General features: G+C 38.9%; 1 protein-coding gene across 1 annotated transcript in view; it reads left to right on the top strand.

Annotated features, from left to right (window-relative positions):
- The first annotated feature begins 13,662 nt into the window (after positions 1 to 13,662).
- Positions 13,663 to 25,097, top strand: part of LOC150076086 (BLOC-2 complex member HPS3) — a 198,507-nt gene continuing 187,072 nt past the window's right edge. The window contains exons 1-2 of the mRNA XM_090387254.1: positions 13,663 to 13,710; positions 19,910 to 19,982. The gene's annotated coding sequence lies outside the window, so the exon portion shown is untranslated. The remainder of the gene's footprint in view (positions 13,711 to 19,909; positions 19,983 to 25,097) is intronic.

Here is a 25,097-nt window from a genome sequence, read left to right as displayed (position 1 = left end):
CATTGAGCATGCTTAAACCATTCAAGGCTTTATACACCTCTATCAGATCACCTCTCTGGTGCCTAGTCTCCAGACACTGTAATTTGCAAAACTTAAGCCTTTCTTCGTAAGAGCACCCCTTTGTTCCATTCACTAATCTTGTTGCCCTTCTCTGTACTCGTTCCAGCAGCTCTACATCCTTCTTGAAATGAGGCCTCCAGACCTGTATACAGTACTCTAGGTGTGCCCTGACCACACCTAGAGTACATTTCTTTATTACAGTATCAGCAAAGAAACACGCTGATGGTAACTATGACCCAGGGTTCTGAGCTGGATATCATCATTCTTCTCTTTCTTGGTGATTCCCTTCTACTTCTGACTCTCTCTCTCTCTCAGGGTAATGCGGGAATTTTTTATTTTATTTATTTAATTAATTTTTTTTTGGCCGATGCAGCAGAAGCCTGAGGCTTCCTTGCACCATATGGCTAATAATAATAATAATAATAATAATAATAATAACATATGAAAACCTGTTTATCCAATATTCAAGAATAAAGACTTGCCGAGGTGGTCCCAAGTAGGATCATAAGGCATTATAGCTTAAGGGGCTAAAATGCCTTATGATCAAAATAATATCGATTTATTTACTCCTGCATGATGATTAAAGCTTAATGATGCCCCTTAATATTATTGTTGAACCATATGGATGGTTCCTTGAACCATCCATATGGTTCAAGGAACCCTGAGGCTTATGTGGCACCAGGCAAAAAAAAAAAAAAAAAATTCCCGGGCTACCCTGAGACAGAGAGAGACAGAGAGCGCGTAAGAGTCAGAAGTAGAAAGGAAGCACCAAGAAAGAGAAGAATAATGATATCTAAATCAGGAACCTAGGTGTGCTATGCCCATACTCACCAGATGTGAGCCCCTGGGGTAGAAGGTAAAGGTGAGGGTTTTTTCTTTCTTAAAGTGACTACAATGGTCTCAGAGATTTTTAAAACTCTATACAGTGGAACCACCTGATGATATTACCAACAGCAAATTCTAAATGGGAAGCATTCAAGTAATTAATCTTAGCAGCTACTAGGCTTTTCATACAAACTAAGAAATATGTTCAAGGTTTAGGAGTAAATGGATGTCAGATGAACTAATGAGACTCATGACAGAGAAGAAAATGCATGACACGCATATGAATTATCAGGAGATAGATGCCTATGGCAGAAATAATATAGTCTGGAATCAAGTCACAAAGGCAAATTACAAGAAATCTTTGGCAAAGGATGCAAAGAAAAAACGGTAAAGACTTCTTTGCTTATTCAAGCTCTAGAAGGAAGGGGATGAATTGGATTCGCCTACTTTATATCGATGGTTCGACTGTTGTTCAGTATGAATGAGTATTTTGCATCTACATGCACACATGAGGAATTCTGTAGGGAAGTGGAGGCTAGAAGCTTATCAAATTCTAACACGGAGAAATGATTTAATAATATGTGAGAGCAAAGTGGAGGAGAATTGGCTGAAGTTAAACATAAGGAAGACACATGGGGCAGATGAGATCTATCCAGTTATATTAAAGGAGGCAGCAAGGGAAGTAAGCAGCCCTTAACTATGTTTATGAGGCCATCCTTGGACTCAGGGAAGGTGCTCACAAACTGTTTGTTTTGTGCAAATGTATTTCGACTTCACAAAGGGGGATCGAAAGGTGACACGAGTAATTATAGACCTGTTAGTTTAACTTCTGTTCCGAGTAAAACAATGGAGTCCTGGTTAAAGAAGTACTGCAGGATCATCTAGATAAGACTGCAGTTATAGATCAGACACAGCATGGGTTTGTTAAGGGAAAGTCTTGTTTGACCAATTTGATTGGGTATTATGATGTGGTTACAAGGGAAGTGGATGCAAAAAATAATTTTGATATCATATACTTGGATTTTAGGAAAGCTTTTGATACTGTTACACATGGAAGACTACTGTATAAGTTGGAGCACTATGGCATTAAGGGCAAGTTGCTACAATGGATAAAGGGATGGTTGGGTGGGAGAATACAGAAAGTCGTAATCAATGGACACTGCTCTTCATGGACTAATGTTATTAGTGGAATCTGCAAGGGTCCGTGTTGGCCAATTGTTGTTTTCTGTAATCATCAATGATATTGATGAAGGTATATCAGGCTTAATATCCACGTTTGCAAACGATACGAAGGTTGGTGTGGTTGTTAATGACAGTATGGATGGTACGCTGCTGCAACAGGGTCTAGAAAAGTTCAACGGATAGGCTGAGAGGTGACAACTGAAGTTTTTAATATATCATCAGTCAATAAACCTGAATTTAGAATTTTTTTTTATGATATGTTATTTTATGTTACGCTGTTATACATTGACAAATGGAAAGTACTGGATATAGGTAACAGTAACCCCACAGCAACGTACTAATTGTGCTGTCTGCGTGAGTGGCACAGTGGTATCATCACCGGGTGGAAAAGGCCCGGGTTCGAATTCAGTCGATGACGCGAGGAACTTTAATTGGCCTATTTCCATCCGTGGCTGAGTTAGTGGGTCTCAGGCGTAGACAGAAAGTTTTTTTCCCCATGAAACTGGGTTTTTCGTCCAGCAAACAGACAAATCGACCATAGAACACACGCAATTAACAGGCATAAGACACGGCAGATGAATTTAATTATTTGGGTGGCCTGAATATAAGTTTTTTTTAGTGGCAACTGTACTCGACGATTATATCAGCGACACCGCAACTGGCCTGCTGACGACGTTATGCTATTATATAATGACTACATTGCCAAAAATAATGCCTTCAGTAAGGCAATTTCAACGAGAAAAGAGAAACCCGGACCATCTTTTTAAAAGAATCCAACAGCAAAAACCCATGGGGTCTCATTTACAAGATACCTCGGGACAGAACATTTACCTCTGATGTCCTCGGCACTGTTACGACTGAGACTCATGAAACCTCTGGCTAGACAGACTCTATCAACCAAATTCTTGACAACTTATTTCCTATGGATAACCATTCTGAAGATTTTCCAGAACCTGTGGCAATTCAGGAGGCTACAACAAGTACACCACTGAGGAAGGTAACGAGCCAGTTACTTTAGATGAACTTACATCAGTGGTCAAGAAGATCAACGTGAAGAAGTGTCCAGGAATGGATATTTTTTTTTTATGTAAACCCCAAACACGAGAGGTATTAGAACCTATAGTACTTAGTATCGTGCTTCGGTGGAGGTTGAGAAGACGAAAGAAAATATTTGTTGATATTGGACTTGAACTTCTGTACACTGTAATTTTCAGGAAATGCGTATGAAGGAAGGTTGTTCCAGAAAACGGCAGTTGAATGAATAAACCAGGAAGATGAAAAGTTGATTCTGTGAGTTTGAAGTTGCACAGTAAATGGATATTGTCTGGTGGCGGCACGTATTCGGACTGTTTTGAAAGAGAGAGCGGGAATTATACAAGCCAATTCAGAAGAACAGTGCCCATGAAAGTATCTGTAGAAGAGGCATGCAGCAGAAACAGTTCGTCTATGAGAAAGCGAGTGGAGAGACTCTGTTAAAGAGGAATCATTAATTAACCTAACTGCCATCTTCTGAATGGAATCAAGAAGCCTGAGAGAGGGTTTGGGGGCACCACCCAGATGTGGGAACAATGTTCCATGGCAGGGCGGATTTGCGATTTATACAGAGTGAGCAGCTGTTTGGAAGAAAAGTAACCCCGAGAGCGAAAGAGAAACCCAAGTTTTTTAGATGCAGAGGAAGCAATATTTGTAATGTGCTTGTGCCAAGAGAGATTAGAAGTCAGGGTAATCCCCAAAAGAGATATATCATTTTGCCTAGAAATCGGAGTGTCACTAAAGATAAGCATAGGAGCAGAAGAATCCTTTTTGCGAGATATAAGACAAGACTGAGTTTTAGAAGGGTTGAAATCAACTAAGTTGTCTTTGCCCCCCTGGAGAATTACCTGAAGATCGGCATTTAAGGAATTGGTAGCAGATTTTCGAGAAGTTGAAGCTGATTGAGCAGGACGAGGTTTCTTAAAATGTAAAGTGGAATGCAATGTGCTATAATCGGCAAAACTATGGATAGGCTTTCCAGTCAATGGAAGAAGGTCATTAATATACAAGAGGAAAAGAGTGGGGAAAAGAACTGAACCTTGGGGAACACCGGCATTAGTGGAGAAGTTAGAAGACAGAGAGCCATCTACCATCACCCTCAGTGAGCGATCAGAGAGAAAACTGGATAACCAATTACTAAAAACAGTTGGCAAACCATAATATGGAAGCTTGTTTAGAAGACCTTTAGGCCAAACACGATTAAAGCCTTTGAGATATCAAGAGCAACTACTTGTGTTTCACCGAACCTTTCCATTGAATTAATCCATAAATGGGCAATATAAGCCAGAATATCACCAGTGGATCGACACTGATGGAATCCATACTGGCGATCGTTGATCAGACGGAAGGTATCTAGGTGGTTTAAGAATTGGCGGTTAATTGATTTCTCCATTACTTTAGAAAGAGTAGAAGTAATTGCAATGGGACGATAATTGGATGGGAGGGATTTGTCACCCTTTTTAGGAACTGGCTGCATATGAGCAAATTTCCAAGCAGAAGGAAAAACACTTTTGGAATAAGAAAGTGAAAAAAGCCGGCAGAGAATAGGAGTAAGTTCAGGAGCACAGGTTTTGAGAACAAGTGGAGAAATACCATCGGGACCTGGAACTTTCTTAGCAACAAGATTCGTCAAAATCCGTCTGCCATCCTTTTGACGGAAGACCACGGGAGGCACTGAATGGACGGTGTTGGGAATGGTGGGAGGTGTTTTCCCAAGATCATTAATACATGAGCTGGAAGAAAAATGGGATGCTAGCAGGTCAGCTTTATACTTGGCTGAAGTGACAACAGAACCATCTGGTTTGGACAGAGGTGGGAGCAGAGATGGGCAAAAGTTGCGGCCAATAGCTTTGGCAAGAGACCAGAATGCTCGGCTACCATTAAGGCAAGAAACAAGTTTTCTACTCTTAGCCTGTTCAAACTCTAGTTTGGACTGATTAATAACTGCTTTACAATTGCTGCTAGCTTTGGTGTAGGCAGAAAATGAAACTGAAGAATTAGAAACAAGCCAATATGAAATGCAACATTGTTCCCTTCAACAGCCTTAGCACATTTATTGGAAAACCAAGGTTTAGATAAAGGACGAGATTTTAAAGTGGAGTGTGGGATAAAGGATTCCATTCCTGCAAGAATAATTTCACTGACACAATCTGAGCAAACGTTGATATGAGCAGTTTTGAAACAGTAATCAGACCAAGGAAAAGAAGAAAAGAAGTCTCGCAGGTCATCCCATTTTGCATTCTTGTAATGCCAAACAACACGAGGTTGGGATTAGCCATGAGATAAAGGTTCCATTGGAGAAGAGACAATCACCAAGTTGTGATCTGAAGTGCCTAAATGACCTCTCACTTCGAACGTGTACTTAGAAGGATTGTTTGTGAGAAAAAGATCAAGCATATTGGCTGTATGATTAGGATTGTCTGGTATTCTTGTAGGTAAATGAACAATCTGTGCTAGGTTGTTCATTTACCTACAAGATCTGTGCTAGTAATTGCAAAAGCCTCAGCATCTCAACCAGCTGGGTCGGTGTGACTAGAAAACGGAAGCCAGCTGGAGTTGTGAACATTAAAATCACCAAGGAAAATTACCTCACTGTTAGGAAAGTTGGACTGGAGAAAGTCAAGTTGCAAAGAGAGGAAATCAAAGAGCTCCAAGTGACTAGTGGAGTTGGGAGAACGGTAGAGACAACAGATGAATTTTACGCAATGAGGTAGAGAGATTTTATGCCAGAGAAGATCGAAAAGAGGAGATTCCAAATTACCAAGTCTCTGACAGGGAATATCAGAACGGACATATGCACAAGTACCACCTTTGAGGCGAAAGGAATCATACAGCGAATAATTTTGGCATCTCAGATGAACAGTATTTGAATCAACCGATAACTGAGATTCTGTCAGAAAACGTACATGGGGTTTGGCAGACTGCAAGTGGAAATGGACATCGTTGAGATTAGAATTGAGACCACGTATATTTGTGAAATAAATTAGGAAGTGCTTGGGAGGTTTAGATCTTTTCGCAGATAAGCTTGCTGTATTAGTTTGACAATTCATGGTGTATTCTATAGTAAGAAAAAGTGGGTGGGACATGCTGCATGAAGTAATGAAATTTTTGGATGTGGCGTACATATGGTAAGAATATACCCAGATCCTTGACATAAAGTGACCTCGACAATGCTTCCCGCATACACACTACTCGGACTACCTCCAGTCACTATCTGGCAGAATAGAGGTAGCAAGATTATACACTCGCTGATCCGGAAGCCTCCTAGAGAGTTACCAATAGGTTCGGTCCAGTGTACTAACTAGCGGCCGGACAGCGAACACCGTTTTAGAGCTGTACCTTCGAAATGTAAGGAATATTGTATCTTGCCACAATGTTCATCATAATCTCAAAAGTCATCAATCATACTGCATGATGGAAGAGATAGGGAAGGGTTCACCTGAACTTAGCTCTAGAGACTAAACATGGGTTCCACCACTTCAAGCCTCCAATAAGCAAAATGGTGGTATTGCACCTGGATATGATTGAATATGTTTTCATTCTCTGACTGTTGAAATTAATTCCCCTCTACTTGCTTTTGCTCTTCTATAAATGGCTCATGGAAGCCACCTTCCCCTCTGTTTGGAAGGTTTCTTTGCTCTGCCTTATCAAAAATCCAGATAAGTCTGCCTCAAATCCATGTGCCTATAGACCAATTGCGCTGCTTGCTAATCTGAGGAAGATCTTGGAGCTGCTTTTATTATTATTATTATTATTATTATTATTAGCTATATGGTGCAAGGAAACCTGAGGCTTATACTGGACCAGCCAAAAAAAAAAAAAAAAAATTCCTGAGCCACCCTGAGAGAGAGAGAGAGAGACAGAGAGAGAGAGAGGGAATGATGATATCCAACTCAGGACCCTGGGTGTGCCATGTCCATACTCACCAGATGTAAGCCCCTGGGTGAATGGCTCTTCGACTAACAACTCTGTTTCAACAACAAAATCCAAAATCTCTTTTCTGGCTGTCAATATGACTTCATTCCCCAGGTCATTTTTGCGAGGATGCTTTGTCTGGCTTTGTTTGGCACATTGTAAATTCTAAATTCAAATTTGAACTAGCTATTATGGTCGACTTCTATACTGTCTGGTGGGACAGCGCCCTTGAACGTTTCCAGTGTGCCAAATGCTCCTTTCATATGTACAAATTATTTCAAGGCTATTTATCTGACTGCTCAATAATTGTGAAGTCCAAATTCCTCCAAGTTTCTAGGAGGGTTTTTCGAGGGTGCCCCCAGAGTTCAGTCCTGGGGCCCCTTATCTGGAACATTGTGGTTCAAGACTGGCTGGGCTGCTCTCTCCAGAATTGCAAAATTTTTGCTTTCGCTGATGACCTGACAATTGTGGTCTCAGACAGTTCTCGTGCGGTGTCGGAGGTGAATGCAAACCGGATTTTAACTGACCTTTCCACGTGGACATTGTCTAACAAACTTAAAATTACTTCAGTGAAAACAAAATGATGCTTTTTAAACCCAATTTGGATCTCAGGCGGCCTCTTCAAGTCAAAGGTTTTGGAAGCCGCTCCCTATAGTCACTGAGGCAAAACTCCTTGGGGTCATTATTGACCATAAGCTTCCTTTCTATCCTCATCTGATTCACATAAGTACTAAAATCAAAAAATTCACAGGATTAATTATTAGAATTTCCAGAGGGGAGGGGAGGAGAGTCTCTCTAGGAAGTCACTCTTTCTCTACTATAATGCCGTTTTTCTGCCCATAGTTATCTATGCAGCAGGAGCTTGGTTTCATCGGGCCACCAATTCCAAAATGAGGTTTAAACTGAATTCCGTCCAGCGGAGCATGCTCCTCTCTATTCTCAGAGTCTGTAGAACAGTTTCCACTGCTGCAGTGCAAGTTATTGCGGGTTCCTTCTGTTGGATCTATTTGTCATCTATTGTGGCCTCTGCTTTCGACACAAAAAACGAATACCTTCAGGATTACTTGGTATCTGGCTAAATTTAAATTAAGATCCTAAAAAAGAGAAATCCAGATGCTTTAACGAGCTAATTAGCATCTGGCAGACCAGATGGGACCCTATCCCGCTTGGACCGGCCACAAGAAAATTCCTGCCTGATGTGACCTTCTTACTCTCTAAATCGGTTAAAACCTAAAGCTCCTTAACTATGGAAACTTCCTTTCTGGTAACTGGACATGGCTCTCTCCATCAAAAACTCTATCAGGTTCGCTTCCGTCATACCGATCTCTGCAGCTGCGGGAATACAGAAGATTGGAGTCACCTACTCTTTAACTGTGCAATCTACAACGATCTTAGGGTGAAGCTCCGAACTGACGTTCCAGATCTCTCTCTCCCGGGCGGATGGAAATGCAGAATAAGAACCATCTCCAAGCTCTTCAGAACTTTGCCTCCGAGGTGTTTGCTCGCAGAAAGAGGATCAACGCTGGAGTAGCGAACCAAAACAATCCACCAAATACACCTGTGTAAGCGGGACAATAGTTTGCCTCTCTGCTACCCTGGATGACAAAACGTGTACTTTCCGGGAACACTCAGAAATTTCTGTGCAGTGCTGAATATTCATGAATTAAGCGTAAAAGCATCAAAATTCGATATACAGGGTGTTTCAGTTAAACGTTTCAGAACTTCTAAGAGGGGTAGGGTACATCCTGACAACTCGAAATCATATAGCAATGTGGGGTCGGAAATGCTTTCCTGAAGCGGTGTTGTACACAGAAGCACCATAAAGAAAAGAGACCGTAAGTGAGAAATCGTTTTAATAATACATGAAAAGAAGCAAAAGGTACATGGATTAAAGTAAGTGTTCGAAGTTTCTTCCACGGGCTACAATGCACGCCTCACATCTCCGACGCATGGACATCCGAACATTCTGGAATACTCCAGGCGAATTTCGAATTTCTTCGGCAGCTACTGCGATTCTTGCAACCAGCTCCTCAGCATTGTCAAAAGGGGTGTCATAAACTAGCGATTTCATATGACCCCAGAAATAAAAATCAAGACATGATAGGTCGGGTGACCGAGCAGGCCAACGCACGGGACCACCACGTCCGATCCACTGTTGACCAAATGTGACATCCAGGTAGTTACGAACATCTCCGCTATAATGGGCAGGGGCTCCATCGTGTTGGAACCACATTGTCTGTTGCGTCGATGCAGAAATCTGTTCATCTCTCAAAAGTTGTGGCAATACTTGCTGCAGAAAGATCAAGGTTAGACGACACGGTAACAGGTAAGGTCCGATGAGGTGATCTCCCATAATACCGGCCCATACATTGACCGAAAATCGAATCTGTGCTGCACGACGTCGTATTGCATGCGGGTTCTCGACCGCCCAGATATGGTCGTTATGCGTGTTGAAAATTCCTTCCCTTGTGAAGGATGCCTCATCGGAAAACAACACTTCAGCAGGAAAAAGGGGATTTGTAGCACATTTTCCAAGGTACCACTGTGCGAAAGCAATACGAGGTTGAAGAAACTTCGAACACTTACTTTAATCCATGTACCTTTTGCTTCTTTTCATGTATTATTAAAACGATTTCTCACTTACTGTCTCTTTTCTTTTTATGGTGCCTCTGTGTACAACACCGCTTCAGGAAAGCATTTCCGACCCCACATTGCTATATGATTTCGAGTTGTCAGGATGTACCCTACCCCTCTTAGAAGTTCTGAAACGTTTAACTGAAACACCCTGTATTTTCTTCTATGGCTCATGTACGCAAGAATGTCACTGCACTGATCCTAAAGGTCACCAGTTCCACATCTGAATTAACCTGGATTCAAGGGTACTTATTGATGACTACTTTGTTTTTGTCAACTAGCACGAGTCACTCCTCTTCCTCTTTTTCTTTTTTTTTTTTTTTTTCTTTTTTTAACCAGCACCCGTCTGTTATTTTTTATTTACTATTTGTGTATTATTATTATTATTATTTTTAAAATTTTATTCTTTTATTTATTTATTTATTATTATTATTTTTTAAATTTTATTCTTTTATTTATTTATTTATTATTATTATTATTATTTTAAATTTTATTTATTTATTTATTATTACTATTATTTTTTAATTTTATTCTTTTTTATTTATTTATTATTATTATTTTAAAATTTTATTTTTTATTTATTTATTTATTATTATTATTTTTTTTAAATTTTATTCTTTTTTATTTATTTATTTATTATTATTTTTTTTAATCCCAACATGTTTTTTTTAATACATGTATTTTATCTTATTTCAACCAGCACCACGGGTTGCTTTTATTTTTTTTATTTTTTCCCTCTCTTGTTCCTTTATTTACCTCTGGAATGGGCCCCCGGAGGAATCTGGCCCGCCTTTTGGCAACATCAGGTGGGTCAGAGTTTCTTTTGAGACATTACGTGCTCTACGGGAACTGACCCACCTTCCCGTGGTGTGGACGAGTACCCAGAATCATCTGTCCAGGTGACTGATGCTTCTAGGTAGTCAAGAGGCCAGAACAGATCAACAGAACACACACACAAACCTAAGTCACACACATATCTGGCCCATTTGTAGTGATAATGTTCTTCACAGAGACACGAGGCGGAGTTGAACAGACGTTCTAAGTGCCGCCCCATACATATACGTCCACATGTACCAACTGTGCGTCTGTGCGGTATTTTTTTCGTCCAGCAAACAGGCAAATCGACCAGAGAACACAAGGCAATTTACAGACAAAATAAATATGGGTAGATGTAACCATTTACAGGGGGACCCTAATATCATAATTTTCTTGTTGTTTGTACCAACTGTACGGTACTACAGTCGGGTAGTGGAGAATGAAAAAGACCTAGGGGTTATTATGCAGTCAGATATGAAGTTTTCTGAGTAGTGCAGGCAGGCTGCAAGCGTAGCTCATGGTGTTTGTCAATTATATATAGGAACTTTGCCAGCAGGGATAAGGAAGTGATTATCCTCTTGTATAAGCTAATGTTCAGGCTACACCTTGAGTACTGCATACAGGTCTGGAGGCCTCATTTTAGGAAGGATGTGGAACTTCTGGAACGAGTACAGAGAAGAGCGACGAGATTAGTGAGTGGATTAAAGGGTTGCTGTTACCAAGATAGGCTTAAGTTATGCAAATTGCAGCGTCTGGAGACTAGGCACCTACGAGATGATCTGACTGAGGTGTATATAAGGCCTTGAATGGTTTGAGCAAGCTGAATGCTGAAGGGATTCTTCCTCTTGCTCAGATTCCACTCCTGAGGGGACATATATTCAAATTGAGGAAAAACGGTTGTAGATTAGATTGTGCGGAAATTTGCCTTTAGCCAGCGGGTTGTTGATTGCTGGAACAAACGCCCCTCTGTCGTTGTGGAAGTTGACGGCATAAATAAATTCAAGGGTGAACTAGGCAAACGTTTGGAGTGAATGAATGGGTGAAATGGGAAGGGTTTTTTTTTTTTTTTTTCCTGCGGCGGATGCTACTGTATATAAGCTTGAAGCTTGATTTTTTGCATCATATGCCACTACTAATGCTAATGTGTTACTGATAATATATTTGGGAATGGATGTTACGTGGCTTCTATCTTTGTTACCCCGGGGGCTCACATCTGGTGAGTATGGGCTTGGCACACCCAGGGTCCTGAGCTGGATATCATCATTCTTCTCTTTCTTGGTGATCCCCTTCTACTTTTGTCTCTCTCTCTCTCTCTCTCTCTCTCTCTCTCTCTCTCTCTCTCTCAGGGTAACTCGGGAGCTTTTTTTTTTTCCTGGTGCAGCATAAGCCTCAGGCTTTCTTGCATCGTATGGCTATTAATAATAATTAATAATATATCTTCTTTATTTTCGCCTTCTTCCCATGTTTATATGGGGTCGACATTTCCGTCCTTAATTCTTTTCCTCCATTCCTCTCTATCCTGGGCTTCCTCTCTCTTTTAAATCCTCTGCCACCTTGCCTTTCCATCTCAGCTTAGGTCTCCCCTCTTCCTCTTCCCTATCACCTCCAACTTTTCACACCTCTTCCCCACATACTCCTCACTTCTTTGTTCCACATGTCCAAGCCACCTCAATCTAGATTCCTGCATTTTTTTACCAGAGACCCCACCTTAACGGTGCCTCTGATGTAGTCATTTCTTATCCTGTCCTTCCTTTTCACACCACACATCCATCTTAGCATCCTGATCTCCGCCACTTCCATCTTCTTCTCCTGGGCCCTTGTAATCGCCCATGTCTCAGCACCGTACATCAATGCGGGTCTAACCACAGTTTTATACACTCTTCCTTTCATTCTACAATTTACTTTCTTATCACACAGCACCCCACTCATCTTTCTCCAGTTCAACCATCCACATTGCACTATACGCTGTATTTCTGCACTCAATCCTCCATCCCTCTCAACGTTCGATCCCAAATACTTAGATTTCGAAACTGATGGTAGCTTTTCCACCTACAGTTTTATAGAACTCTCATCTTCTCCATTCAATACCTTATATTCTGTCTTTGTTCTACTTATCCTCATGCCTCTCTCTTCCAACGCTTTCCTCCATTCCTTCTCTACCTTTCCTTGGGATGGTTCGCACAGTACGATATATATATATATATATATATCGTAATGACACTATCATACCACGTGAATTCACGTGATATAATAGTGTCATTTATTGTAATTATGCAAGCTTCACCCGAAACTGACTAATCAGGTGACAGCAAGGGGAAAAAAAAAAAAAAAAAAAGTCTACAAAAAGTCAAAACAAAAATAAAAAAAAATGCGGTCGGTGACAGCAATCGAACCTTCACCTTCTTCACTCATTTTATATAGGAACTAAATTATATATATTCTGCCCGCGAGGGCATCGTTTGGTGGTGGGGGTTTATTATTTGCTTCATAATTAGGGATGCCACCTCCAGTGATGTAACTATAAATTATAGCTTCCTCTCCAAATTACTGAACTGCTCCACCTGATCTTTAAATACATAGTTCATATCCACTTACTACTTGGGTTTTTTCGAGGTGACGAGCCTAGCAGTACGATAGTTTTGCCAAGAACCCCTTCTCTAGTTTTACAACCTATTGTTTGTTGAATTTCGATAGTGCTGCAGCATCAAATTACAGCCTAATTTCGGGTGTAAACGATAACTCTCCGGGTTTCCATTCTACGGAAGGAGAACTAATTATGTTGGAAATAATTATGCGAGAATAAAGGCACAGAGTAGTGTGTTACTACTCCTGAATAAAGGCTTTGTTTTCTTTCCCCTCTCCTAAAGTTTCCAACCCCGGGAGAAGGGGAAAACTGAATCTCCTGATATAAATAAATTTGTATATTGTAACTACAGTATTCATAACTGATTTTCTTTCAGCTGCGAAGAGAAAAAGGAAAACAATACTTCAAACGAAAACAAGTGTTTTTATGCTGATGGTATCTCATAATTGTTATCAAACAGAAACATATGTTATCTATATGCCAGTGTTACGAATTTTTACCATCATTCAAGCAATCTTATGTACGAATGATAGCACATATGATAATAGCAATGATGGAATTAATACTTTTTATTTGTTTCTTGCGTATTTACAGTGGTCATTTCTAATTCGTCGTAATATGAAAGTTTTCTGTGTGAAATAGTATAGGATTTACTAACAAGGGTAAGTCCTGCGCTTTGTAATTTACTATATTCGTAACAATTCAAACAATTTGTATTCAAATCATTCTTACCATTAAGTTCCACATGCAATGAAAATTATACTTTTTCTTATTAAATGCCATATCAACCAATGCCGTTACTGGAAGTATATTGGTCACGTGTGTTTGTGGAAATACCTTTAAAGTTGTAAACGAAGGTCTGAAGGCTGAATAGTAATAACATTTTTCGTGCTCATTACTCTAATATTAGTATATACACATTAGCCCTCTTAGAATCAGCTTATTTCTGTGGCTGCTGTTATAACCGTACACAGATTAACGTATCACTGAAAAACACGCAGTTGCTACAGTGTTCACTCTGCAAATGCTACTTAGAACCGAATAGTTTTTTCTTCAATACAATAGGGTTGTGCAATAAGATATTTTATTCTCACCTATTGGAGGTAACGTGTTTAATTGAATAATTTTTTCACCACCCTACTACATGAAAATATCCCATTTATCTGTCATTATTTGTATACGGGAGAGTGGCGATTGTACTGCAGAGTAATGGATGCAAGGATACCACTGTTGGCACAGGAGTAATACAATTTAAAATTATTATTGAGGTAAAATTATCATTGCGGGAAGAAAGGAAAAATCGCAATTGGGCATCTGATATTATATATATATCTCCCCCTCACACACACTCTCCCACCATTGAATATTGTTCATTTTTAAATAACGCCGAAGATGCTGAAAATTGGTGTCAATATGTGCTTAATCCATATCATCTTCAGAAATAGTTACATTTGTGTTCATTTTTGGTTGTGTTTTTAGGTGCTGGGAGAGAATAAGTGATATAGTGATATAGAATAAGTGAATAAGCAAAATAAGTGATCACATGAAGTCAAGTTAAAGTTACCTCTTTTTTCCAGTTTGACCTGGAATTTGTTTGGACCCTAGTTTTGTTGTATTTTTCTGGATCGTATAATAGCTGAGATGAATTTTACAAAAGTAAATAAACTGCCAGTCTTTCCCACTATATGAACTACTTTAAAAATAAACCTGGTCAGAAATTGGTTGACTTATCTTAGCCTTTTAATTTTTTACAAGTATATCTCTATTTTAAATAAAATATGCTGGTATTACAAATTATTTCTTTTATTATAGAAACACATTATGTAAGTAGGTGCATAAAAGTTCTGAACTAAATTTAAAAGCTAAATCAGACAAGTAAATAATGAGATTTCTGGCATTGGTGTTCTCCAGAAAGTTATCAATAAAAATATGCATAGTGATCAGCCTTTTGCTGGACCATGTTTTAAACTGTTGCTTTAATAGAGAGGCTTACTGTGGAGTCTGAGCAACTAAAGGCAAAATAAGGAATAATCAAGAATAGAATAATTTCTGCTCCTCAAGTAGTCTAATAGTTCAAAGAGTGTGGAAAGTAAGAATTAGAAATCACAAATATATATGTAGTTATAGTAATATTGTCTATATTACTATATTCATTCACACTCAAATTAAATAGGATTGTAACTCCCATCTGTTTAGTAGGGCCTTGGAAATAAAAATAGCTATGAAGATGATAAAGTAAAGGGAGATAAAAGCAAAAAAAAAAAAAAAAAAAAAATAGGAAGGTAAGGGAAAGATCACGAACCATGTCTTAGATCAATCCTGTAAAAAAAAAAAAAAATAGGAAGGTAAGGGAAAGATCACGAACCATGTCTTAGATCAATCCTGTAAAAAAAAAAAAATATATATATATATAATAGGATGTTCCGTATGTCATTTCACCAAGAAGGGATGCGAACTCTCACTGCAACGTGTACTTTGAAATGTTAAAAGATATTGTGCTACCCAAATTACAAAACAATGCATAATATAAAGATGTCACATCAGTAATGCAGCAAACTCTTGTGGGGTTCCAGTGCAAAATTTGATTTTGAGATCCCTTGTTGTTAATTTTATTGGTTCCACATAAGAATATCAGGAAAGTTTAGGGAGTTCCCAGTGCATTGCACTTTTATTTATATATTTTATATGCCATGTGTCATGTCAGTTTGGCAATAGGTTGGAACACCTGTGGATCAGACATATGATAGTTCCTGAACGAGAATTTTTAAGAATGGATTAGGCATTGTGAACTGGCAGATTGGCCAACAATATCATGACACCTTACTCCACTTACTTTTTAGCATTAGCATTAGTAGAGGCATTTGATGCAAGAAAGCAAGCTTATGCAGCATCAGCCAAAAAAAAAAAAAAGTAAAATAAAAAATAACCACTTCCACTTCACCCCTCTGTTCGTTCGAAATACCTGTCCAGCTGAGCCTTAAACTTATTTAGGCTATCAACTTCCATGACAAGGGATGGAAGTCTGTTCCACCCGCTGGCTAAAGGCAAATTTCTGCACATCTATCCTACATCTGTCTTTCCTCAATTTGAATTTATGCCCTCTCAGGTGATTATTCTGAGCAAGAGGAAGAATCTCATCAGCATTGAGCATGCTCAAACCATTCAAGGCTTTATACACCTCTATCAGATCACCTTGCTGGTACCTAGTCTCCAGACACTGTAATTCGCAAAACTTAAGCCTTTCTTCGTAAGAGCACCCCTTTGTTCCATTCACTAATCTTGTTACCCTTCTCTGTACTCGTTCCAGCAGCTCTACATCCTTCTTGAAATGAGGCCTCCAGGCCTGTATACAGTACTCTAGGTGTGGCCTGACCATTGCCTTATACAAGGGAATAATCACCTCCTTATCCCTGCTAGAAAAATTCCTATATATCATTGACAATACACCATGAGCTACTCTTGCAGCCCATCTGCACTGCTCAGAGAACTTCATATCTGCCTGCACAACCACCCCCAGGTCCCTTTCATTCTCTACCACTGTCAGTGTAGTACCACAGAGTTGATACGTTGCTCTGGGGTTGCTGTTTCCCATATGTAGTATTTTACATTTGTCAATGTTAAACTTCATTTGCCACCTCTCAGCCCATCTGCTCAACCTTTCCAGATCCTGTTGCAGCAGCATAGTGTCAGTAGTGTCCTTGACAACCCTGCCAACCTTCGTATCATCTGCAAACTTGGACATAAAGCTTGATATACCATCATCAATATCATTTATAAATACAGAAAATAATAAAGGACCCAATACTGAACCCTGAGGGACTCCACTAATAACATTAGTCCACGATTATGTGGAGATCATAAAAGACAGTGTATTTGCAGAAATTAATTGATTTTAATCACATGAAGCAGCTAAGTTGTTGTGGATGTCAATAGTCTGAATAAATGCAAGGGAGAACTAGACAAACTATTGGAGGGGATGGATATGTGAAATGGGAATTTTTTTTTTTTTTTTTTTGAACGATGCTATCTGAGCCTGTTTTCTTGCATCATTTTCCACTACTCACTGCCAGAGTTTAATACACCTCTGGCATTCCCTTCCCCGAATAACTCCATGTGTAAATGTAGATGCAAAATACTCATTCAGTTTGTTAGCTGCCTGAGCAGGATCATCAACAGTAGAACCATCGATATCAAGTGGACAAATCTGATTCATCCCCTTCCTTCTAGAGTTTACTTAAGTAAAGAACTTTGCCGCTTTTCTTTGCATCCTTTGCCAAATATTTCTCGTATTCTGCCTAGCCTGCCTAACCTCCTTTGTGACTTGATTATAGACCAGCTTATATCTACCATAGGCTCCAGTTTCACTTGTTAATTTATATGTATCCTCTGCATTTTTTCTTCTCTGCCATATGTCTCATTAGTTCATCTGACATCCATTTAGGCCTAAACTTTGAACAATATTTCTTAGTTGGTATGAAAAGCCTAACTAGCTTCCAAGATTAATTCTTTGAATGCTTCCTATTTAGAATTTGCTGTTGGTAACATCATCAGTTGGTCCCACTGTATAGAATTTAAAGACTGTCTCAGACCACCGTAGTCAACTTTACGAAAACAAAAACTCCTCCCTTCATCCTTAATGGTAGTTACCTCTCTGAGTAAATCCCACATCAGCACACTGTGAGCACTGCCACCTAGTGGTTCCTTTATCTGCAGATTCTTAATGCACGAAGAATCACTACTGATAACCAGATCCAGAGCATTACTCCCTCTAGTTGCCTCCCGAACATGCTGCTGTAGGAAACAATCATCCAATAAATCCAAAAATACCTTGCTAGTGGGTGGTTCGAACCCGTGCCCACCAAATACGGAGGATGCGGAAAGGTCAGGGAATGACCACCGCATATCCCCGGAGCAATATGGCCTTAGTTGCTAATGCTCCTAAAAAACAAATAACAACAACAACAGCTAGTGGGTGAGTGACCAACCCACAAGTTCCAGTCAATATTTGGGAAATTAAAATCCCCAATTATAAGATGATCTGATTTATTGGCCCACTCTATTTCTCTGTTCAGTTGTTCATTGTACTCATCAGAGTAATTAGGCCTATAACACACTCCTACTCTCAATTTTGCTTTCCCATTGCTTATGTCACACCAAACTGACTCAACACTGGACTGTCCACCCATGTCAACTGGCTGCACTTCCTTAGATTTCATGTGTTTCTTAACTAATAGAATAACCCCTCCTCCCTTCCTGTCCTGTCTATCCTTCCCGTACACATTGCACTCCCCAAATTCCAATTCTGCATTCCTTATATCTGTGTGACACCATGTCTCTGACATCCCAACAATATCTACCTTTGATGTTTTGACTAACACCTCCAATTCATCAAATTTATTTACAGATGTGAAGATCTTCATAGTGACCCAAGAGCTGGCATCTGTGAACCTCCCAAAATGAGGACAGAGTTGCAAAAGTTTGGGAAATTGTGTCAAGAGTTTGTTTTACTCTTAAAATGATGACTAATGAGTTCTTGTGAAATTCTGCATGAAGATTTAGGGAAAGGAAGATCTGTGCAATATTTTTGCCACACAGCCTGATGGATGAGCAAAAGCAACAGAGTGTCATCATGCGAAGACTTCATCGAGACTTGTGAAGACAATCCTGATTTCCTTGACTGTATTGTCACTGGATATGAGTGTTGGGTGTTTCAGTACAACCCAGAAACAAAGCATCAGAGCATGCAGAGACTTAAATTGTCAACAAGGCACAAAATGTTTTGTTTACAGAAGTACAGGATCAAGATGATGCAATGATGTTTTTCAGCAAATGGTGTAATTCACAAGGAATTTGTACATGAAGGTGAGAGAGTTAAGGCTGTGTTCTACATACAGGTGCTTCAAAATACAGGTGAAAGTGTCGGCAATTCTGCCCAGGCATGATAGAAGGGAGTATATGATGAGAGCCTTGTCGATCAATTTGTCCCTGGAGAGATTGTGCATGGCTCAAGGGGTAGAATTTTTTTCAGCCGGGTTTGTGCTTGTTGACAGGAGAGACTCCTACAGGGATGGGGTACACTTAAATAGAAAGGGTGCAAGAATATTTGCTGATGCTATCGAGGCAGTGTTAGGTGGGTCAGAAAACTGCTATCTTGGGGGGTACACAGACTAAAAGGCTAACAGTGGCTGCTGGCAAAGGCAAAAGTGATTATTGCACTGCTATTAGAATGAGCAACAGCCTGGAAAGCAAGGTGATAAAGATTTCTGGTACTGCTGGGAGTCATAGTGGAACAAGTGAATATATGGGCTGTGTTAGGGTAACTAAGAGTAGGAACAGGTGCATGTATACTTCATGTACACCAATGCTAGGAGTATAGTTAATAATTTTGATGAGTTTTAAGTACTAGTCAAGTCATCAAAGGCAGATGAGAAATCACTTATATCTTATATACTAATAGGTTGATGGGAAATCACTTATATCTCCATCTTTATGATTAATATTACAATATGTATTTTATTTACCTCTCAAGCAAGCCCAACAAGAAAAAATTAATCTGGTTTTAAATAAGAATTGTGAATTCAGTATGTTATCATGAAAATACAAAACAAAAAAAAAAAAAAACCATATGATTATCTAAGTCTTATTGCAGCCTGTTTTTTAGATGTTTTATAGCCTTTATATATGAGAATTTATTAGTTTTAGAAAACATTATGTTGTTAATGTATGAGGTATATTCCTCTTGAAATTGTCATAATTTTATAGTCTAGTATAATACTCATATATATGAGAATGGCATCAGTGGTATGCAAAGTCTGGATTATTTCCTTTGAAATTATTTGTGAATAAACTTTTCCTTTCTAGGTCTATTGAAGGAGGCAGCTGTACTCTTTATTCTCTGAGAAAACCATCCCCTCAACAACTATTTTCTGATTTGGTAGGTTATTGATCTAACTAGTTCTAATACATATTACTGTTACACCTTAAAATAGTTACTGTGCAATTTTTTTAGATTTTAAATATTGTTTCTAAAGTGTTGCTTATGTGGTATAGAATACAGTGTATGTATATTACATGTTGAAAAAATCTCAAGTTAAGGTTGAATGTGAAAGTGTCTGCAATTCTGCCCAGACATGATAGGAGCGAGTATATGATGAGAGCCTTATCAATAAATTCGGCCCTGGAGAGATTGTGCAAGGCTCAAAGGGTAGAATTTTTTTCAACCCGGTCTGTGCTTGTTGAGAGGAGAGACTGCTTCTGCAGGGATGGGGTAAACTTAAATGGAAAGGGTGCAAGAATATTTGCTGATGCTATCGAGGCAGTGTTAGGTGGGTCGGAAAACTGCTAGCTTGGGGGACAGACAGACAGACTAAAAGGTTAACAGTGGCCGCAGGCAGAGGCAAAAGTGATTCATGCACTGCTTCTATTAGAATGAACAGCAGCATGGAAAGCAAGGCAATAGAGATTTCCAAGACTGTTGAGAGTCATAATGGAACAAATAAATACATGGGCTGTGTTAGGGTAACTAAGAGTAGAAACAGGTGCATGTATACTTCATGTACACCAATGCGAGGAGTATAGTTAATAATTTTGATGAGTTTTAAGTACTAATCAAGACATCAAAGGCAGATATTGTTGGAATATCAGAGATGTGGTGTCACACAGATATATGCAGTGCAGAACTGGAATTTGAGGAGTACAATGTGTACAGAAAAGATAGAAAGGACAGGAAGGGAGGAGGGGTTATACCAGTGGTTTCAACCTTTTTTTAATAACGGCACCCCTAAGTAATTTAATTTATTTTGCGGCACCCCTACTGAATCTACTAAATTTTCTGCCTGTTAGATCCGATTCTCTCTCTGTATATATATAATATTAAAAAATATATATGTTATATGATATTTATTATAATAATATAATTATAAAAAGTACAATTCATAATACAAATCATATATATATAGAGTATATAATAATTTTATTCTTTATATAGAGGTACTAAGTAAACATCAATTATAGATCACCACAAAATTAAAAAGATACAGTACACCTTTTTATAATGAAATAAATATGTAAATTAAAAAATAATAATAAGTTAATATTAGTAAATTAATAAGAGGAGTTTACCTCAATATAGTACGTGGAACACTTCCGTATGATACCCTCCAGAAATTAAAACGGAAAAAACGAAAAAATCGACAACTTACCGGTACATTAAAGTAAAATATAAATAATTAAATAATCAATTTAACACAATTCAAAATCAATTCAAAACAATTAAAATTCAAATTAACGCAATTAAAAGAATCTAACGAAAATATTCAAAACGATTTTCCTTCCTGAAGCTGACAATGCTTTTCGACCGACTGTCGTGATCACAGGAATGAAAATTATCGAATCAGGCTAAACCTGCAATTTAAATAGTGATTATGTGTCTTCGCGCATGCGCGTAAAAGTCCACGCATCGGAGATCAAATATGGCCGCCGAACATTAACAGAATTCTCGTGTAATTTAATTTCAACGGTTTCTGCAATTAATAGTCGCGTATAATTACGTTGAACGTTAAGTATTTTGGCCTCGTTAAAAAAAAAGTATGTTTTTCGTTAATGGCATGAAAGGCTAATTCTGACGCTGCTGAACGAGAAGCACGAACAGAGGCTTCGTGTTCCACGTACTATATTGAGGTAAACTCCTCTTATTAATTTACTAATATTATTACCAACGTAGAACATATTGAGTAATACAGCTCTGATTCATACTATCTAATAATAAGTTAAGTAACTTAAACCCAAATTACGTGGCACCCCTGGAATGTTGTTGTGGCACCCCGATTGAAAATCACTGGGTTATACGGTTAGTTAAGAAACACATAAAATCTAAGGAAGTGCATCCAATTGATGTTGGTGGGCAATGCAGTGTTGAGTCTGTTTGGTGCAAAATAAGCACTGGGAAAGGAAAAATGAGTGTAGGTCTGTGTTATAGGCCTAATGAATCTGATGAGTATAATGAGCAGTTGTGCAGAGAAATAGAGTGGGCCAGTAAATCAGAATGTCTTATAATGGGGGATTTTAACTTTCCAGATATTAACTGGAATTTGTGGGTTGGTCACGCACACACTAGCAAGGCTTTTGTGGATTTAATAAATGCCTCTTGAACAACATGTTCGAGAGGCAACCAGAGGGAGTAATACTCTTGATCTGATTATCAGCAGTGATTATTCATGCATTAAGAATTTGCAGATAAAGGAACCACTGGGTGACAGTGATCACAGTGTGCTGATGTGGGTTTTACTCAGAGAGGTAACTACTATTAAGGATGAAGGGAGGGGTTTTTGTTTTCGTAAAGTTGACTACGGTGGTCTGAGACAGTTTTTAAATTCTATACAGTGGGACCAACTGAGGAAGTTACCAACAGCAAATCCTAAATGGGAAGCATTCAAAGAATTAATCTTGGAAGCTAGTTAGGCTTTTCATACCAAATAAGAAATATTGTTAAAAATTTAGGCCTAAATGGATGTCAGATGAATTAATGTGGCTCGTCGCAGAGAAGAAGAAGAACGTATGGGATGTATATAAAGTATCAGTTGACACAGAAGCCTATGGCAGGTATAAACTAGTCTGTAATCAAGTCACAAAAAGGAGGTTAGGCAGGCAAAAGGAGATTACGAGAAATCTGTGACAAAGGATGCAAAGAAAAACAGCAAAGAGTTCTTTACTTATGTAAACTCTAGAAGGAAAGGGATGAATCAGATTGGACCACTTAACATAGATCGGTTGACTATTGATGATCATGCTCAGGTAGCTGACAAACTAAATGAGTATTTTGCATCTACATTCATACATGAGGAGTTATTCAATGAGGGGAGTGCCAGAGGTTTATCAAACACTAACAGAGAGCTAAGTGATTTTGTAATAACTGAGAGCAAAGTGGAGAAGAAATTGTTGAAGTTAAACATAAGGAAGGCACCTGGGGTGGATGGGATCTATCCAGTTATATTAAAGGAGGCAGCAAAGGAAATAAGCAAACCCTTAGCCATAATTATGAGAGCTTCCTTGGACTCAGGGGAGGTCCTCATGGACTGTAGGTGTGCAAATCTTTCACCAGTTCACAAAGGTGGTTCAAAAGGTGACACAAGTAACAACAGACCTGTTAGTTTAACTTGTGTTCCGGGGAAAATAATGGACTCACTAGTTAAAGAAGCATTGCAGAATCATCTAGACAAGACTGCAATAATAGTTAAGACACAGCATGGGTTTGTTAAAGGGAGGTCTTGTCTGACCAATCTAATTGGATACTATGATGTGGTCACAAAGGAACTGAATGCCAAAAATAATTTTGATATCATATACTTGGATTTCAGGAAAGCATTTGATACCGTTTCACATGGAAGACTGCTGTACAAATTGGAGAGGTATGGGATTAAGGGTAAGTTGCTACGATGGATATAGGGATGGTTGAGTGGGAGACGACAGAGAGTGGTAATCAATGGACCCTGCTCTTTGTGGACAAATGTTGTTAGTGGAGTTCCCCAGGGTTCGGTGTTGGACCCATTTTGTTTTTTATATTTATCAATGATATTGATGAAGGTATATCAGGTTTTATGTCCAAGTTTGCAGATGATACAAAGGTTGGCAGAGTTGTTAACAACAGTAAAGACAGTATGCTACTCCAATTGGATCTAGATAAGTTGTGAAAATGGACTGAGAAGTGGCAACTGAAGTTTAACATTGACAAATACAAAGTACTGCATATGGTAGTGATAACTGAAGCGAAACGTACCAACTGTACGGTACTACACTCAGGGAAGTGGAAAGTGGAAAAGACCTGGGGGTAATTGTGCAGTCAAATATGAAGTTTTCTGAGCAGTGCAGACAGACAGGGAGATGATTATCTGGTTATACAAGGCAATGGTCAGGCCACACCTAGAGTACTGTGTACAGGTCTGGAGGCCTCATTTTAGGAAGGATGTAGAGTTGCTAGAATGAATACAAAGAAGGGCAACAAGATTGGTGAGGGGAACAAAGGGGTGCTCTTAACAAGAAAGGCTTAAGTTCTGCAAATTGCAGTGCCAGGAGAGAGTAGGCACCTGTGAGGTGATCTGATTGAGCTATATAAGGCCTTGAATGGGTTGAGCAAGCTGAATGGTGATGGGATTCTTTCTCTTGCTCAGTCTAAGAACCTGAGGGGGCACAGTTTCAAATTGAGGAAAGATAGTTGTAGAATAGATGTGCAGAAATTTGCCTTTAACCAGCGAGTAGTTGATTGGTGAAACAGGCTTCTATCTTTTGTTGTGGAAGCTAATAGCCTAAATAAATTTAAGGCTGAGCTGGACAGGTATTTCGAACGAATGGAGGAGTGAAATGGGAGCGTTTTTTTTTTTTTTTTTGGCTGATGCTGCATGAGCTTACTTTTTTGCATTGTATGCCTCTACTAATGCTAAAGACTATTTGAAGTGCATTTCCTATTTCAGGCTACAATTTTGAGAGAAAGGCAGTTAATTCTTATTAACTTATTAATTAACTCTCGTATTAATTTCCCCCATTTTTCACTCATTATGAAGACTTCCAATGTAACAGTACAGCTGTACCATCTACCCTACCCTTGTGATCCTGCACCAGCAGACTTCTTTCTCTTTTCCAAGAATGAAAACTGCCACTAAAGGAAAGAGACATAACACAAAAACTGGCAAGGCTCTTCACAAAGTGCATTAGAAAAGGTGTGATGCCTAAGCAGTGGAATAATGCAATCATAGTTTTGCTGCATAAGAAAGGAGATAAATCAGAAATTGGAAATTATAGACCAATTAGCTTGTTATCCCATATCTACAAGTTGTTCACAAGGGTCATTACTAACAGATTAGAAAGAATACTTGATGAGAATCAACCGAAAGAGCAAGCTGGCTTTAGGACAGGATTCTCAACTATGGATCACCTTCACGTAATATCACAGCTAATGGAGAAAGCAAATGAATATAAAACACCATTATGCCTGGCATTTGTGGATTATGAAAAGGCATTTGACTCCATACAGCATAAGGCAATGTTTCGGGCACTG

The sequence above is a fragment of the Mastigoproctus giganteus genome, chromosome 13 (assembly GCF_048544385.1).
Source record: "Mastigoproctus giganteus isolate SK-2022 chromosome 13, ASM4854438v1, whole genome shotgun sequence".
Lineage (NCBI taxonomy): Eukaryota > Metazoa > Arthropoda > Arachnida > Uropygi > Thelyphonidae > Mastigoproctus > Mastigoproctus giganteus.
This window is presented reverse-complemented; position numbering and strand designations above follow the sequence as displayed.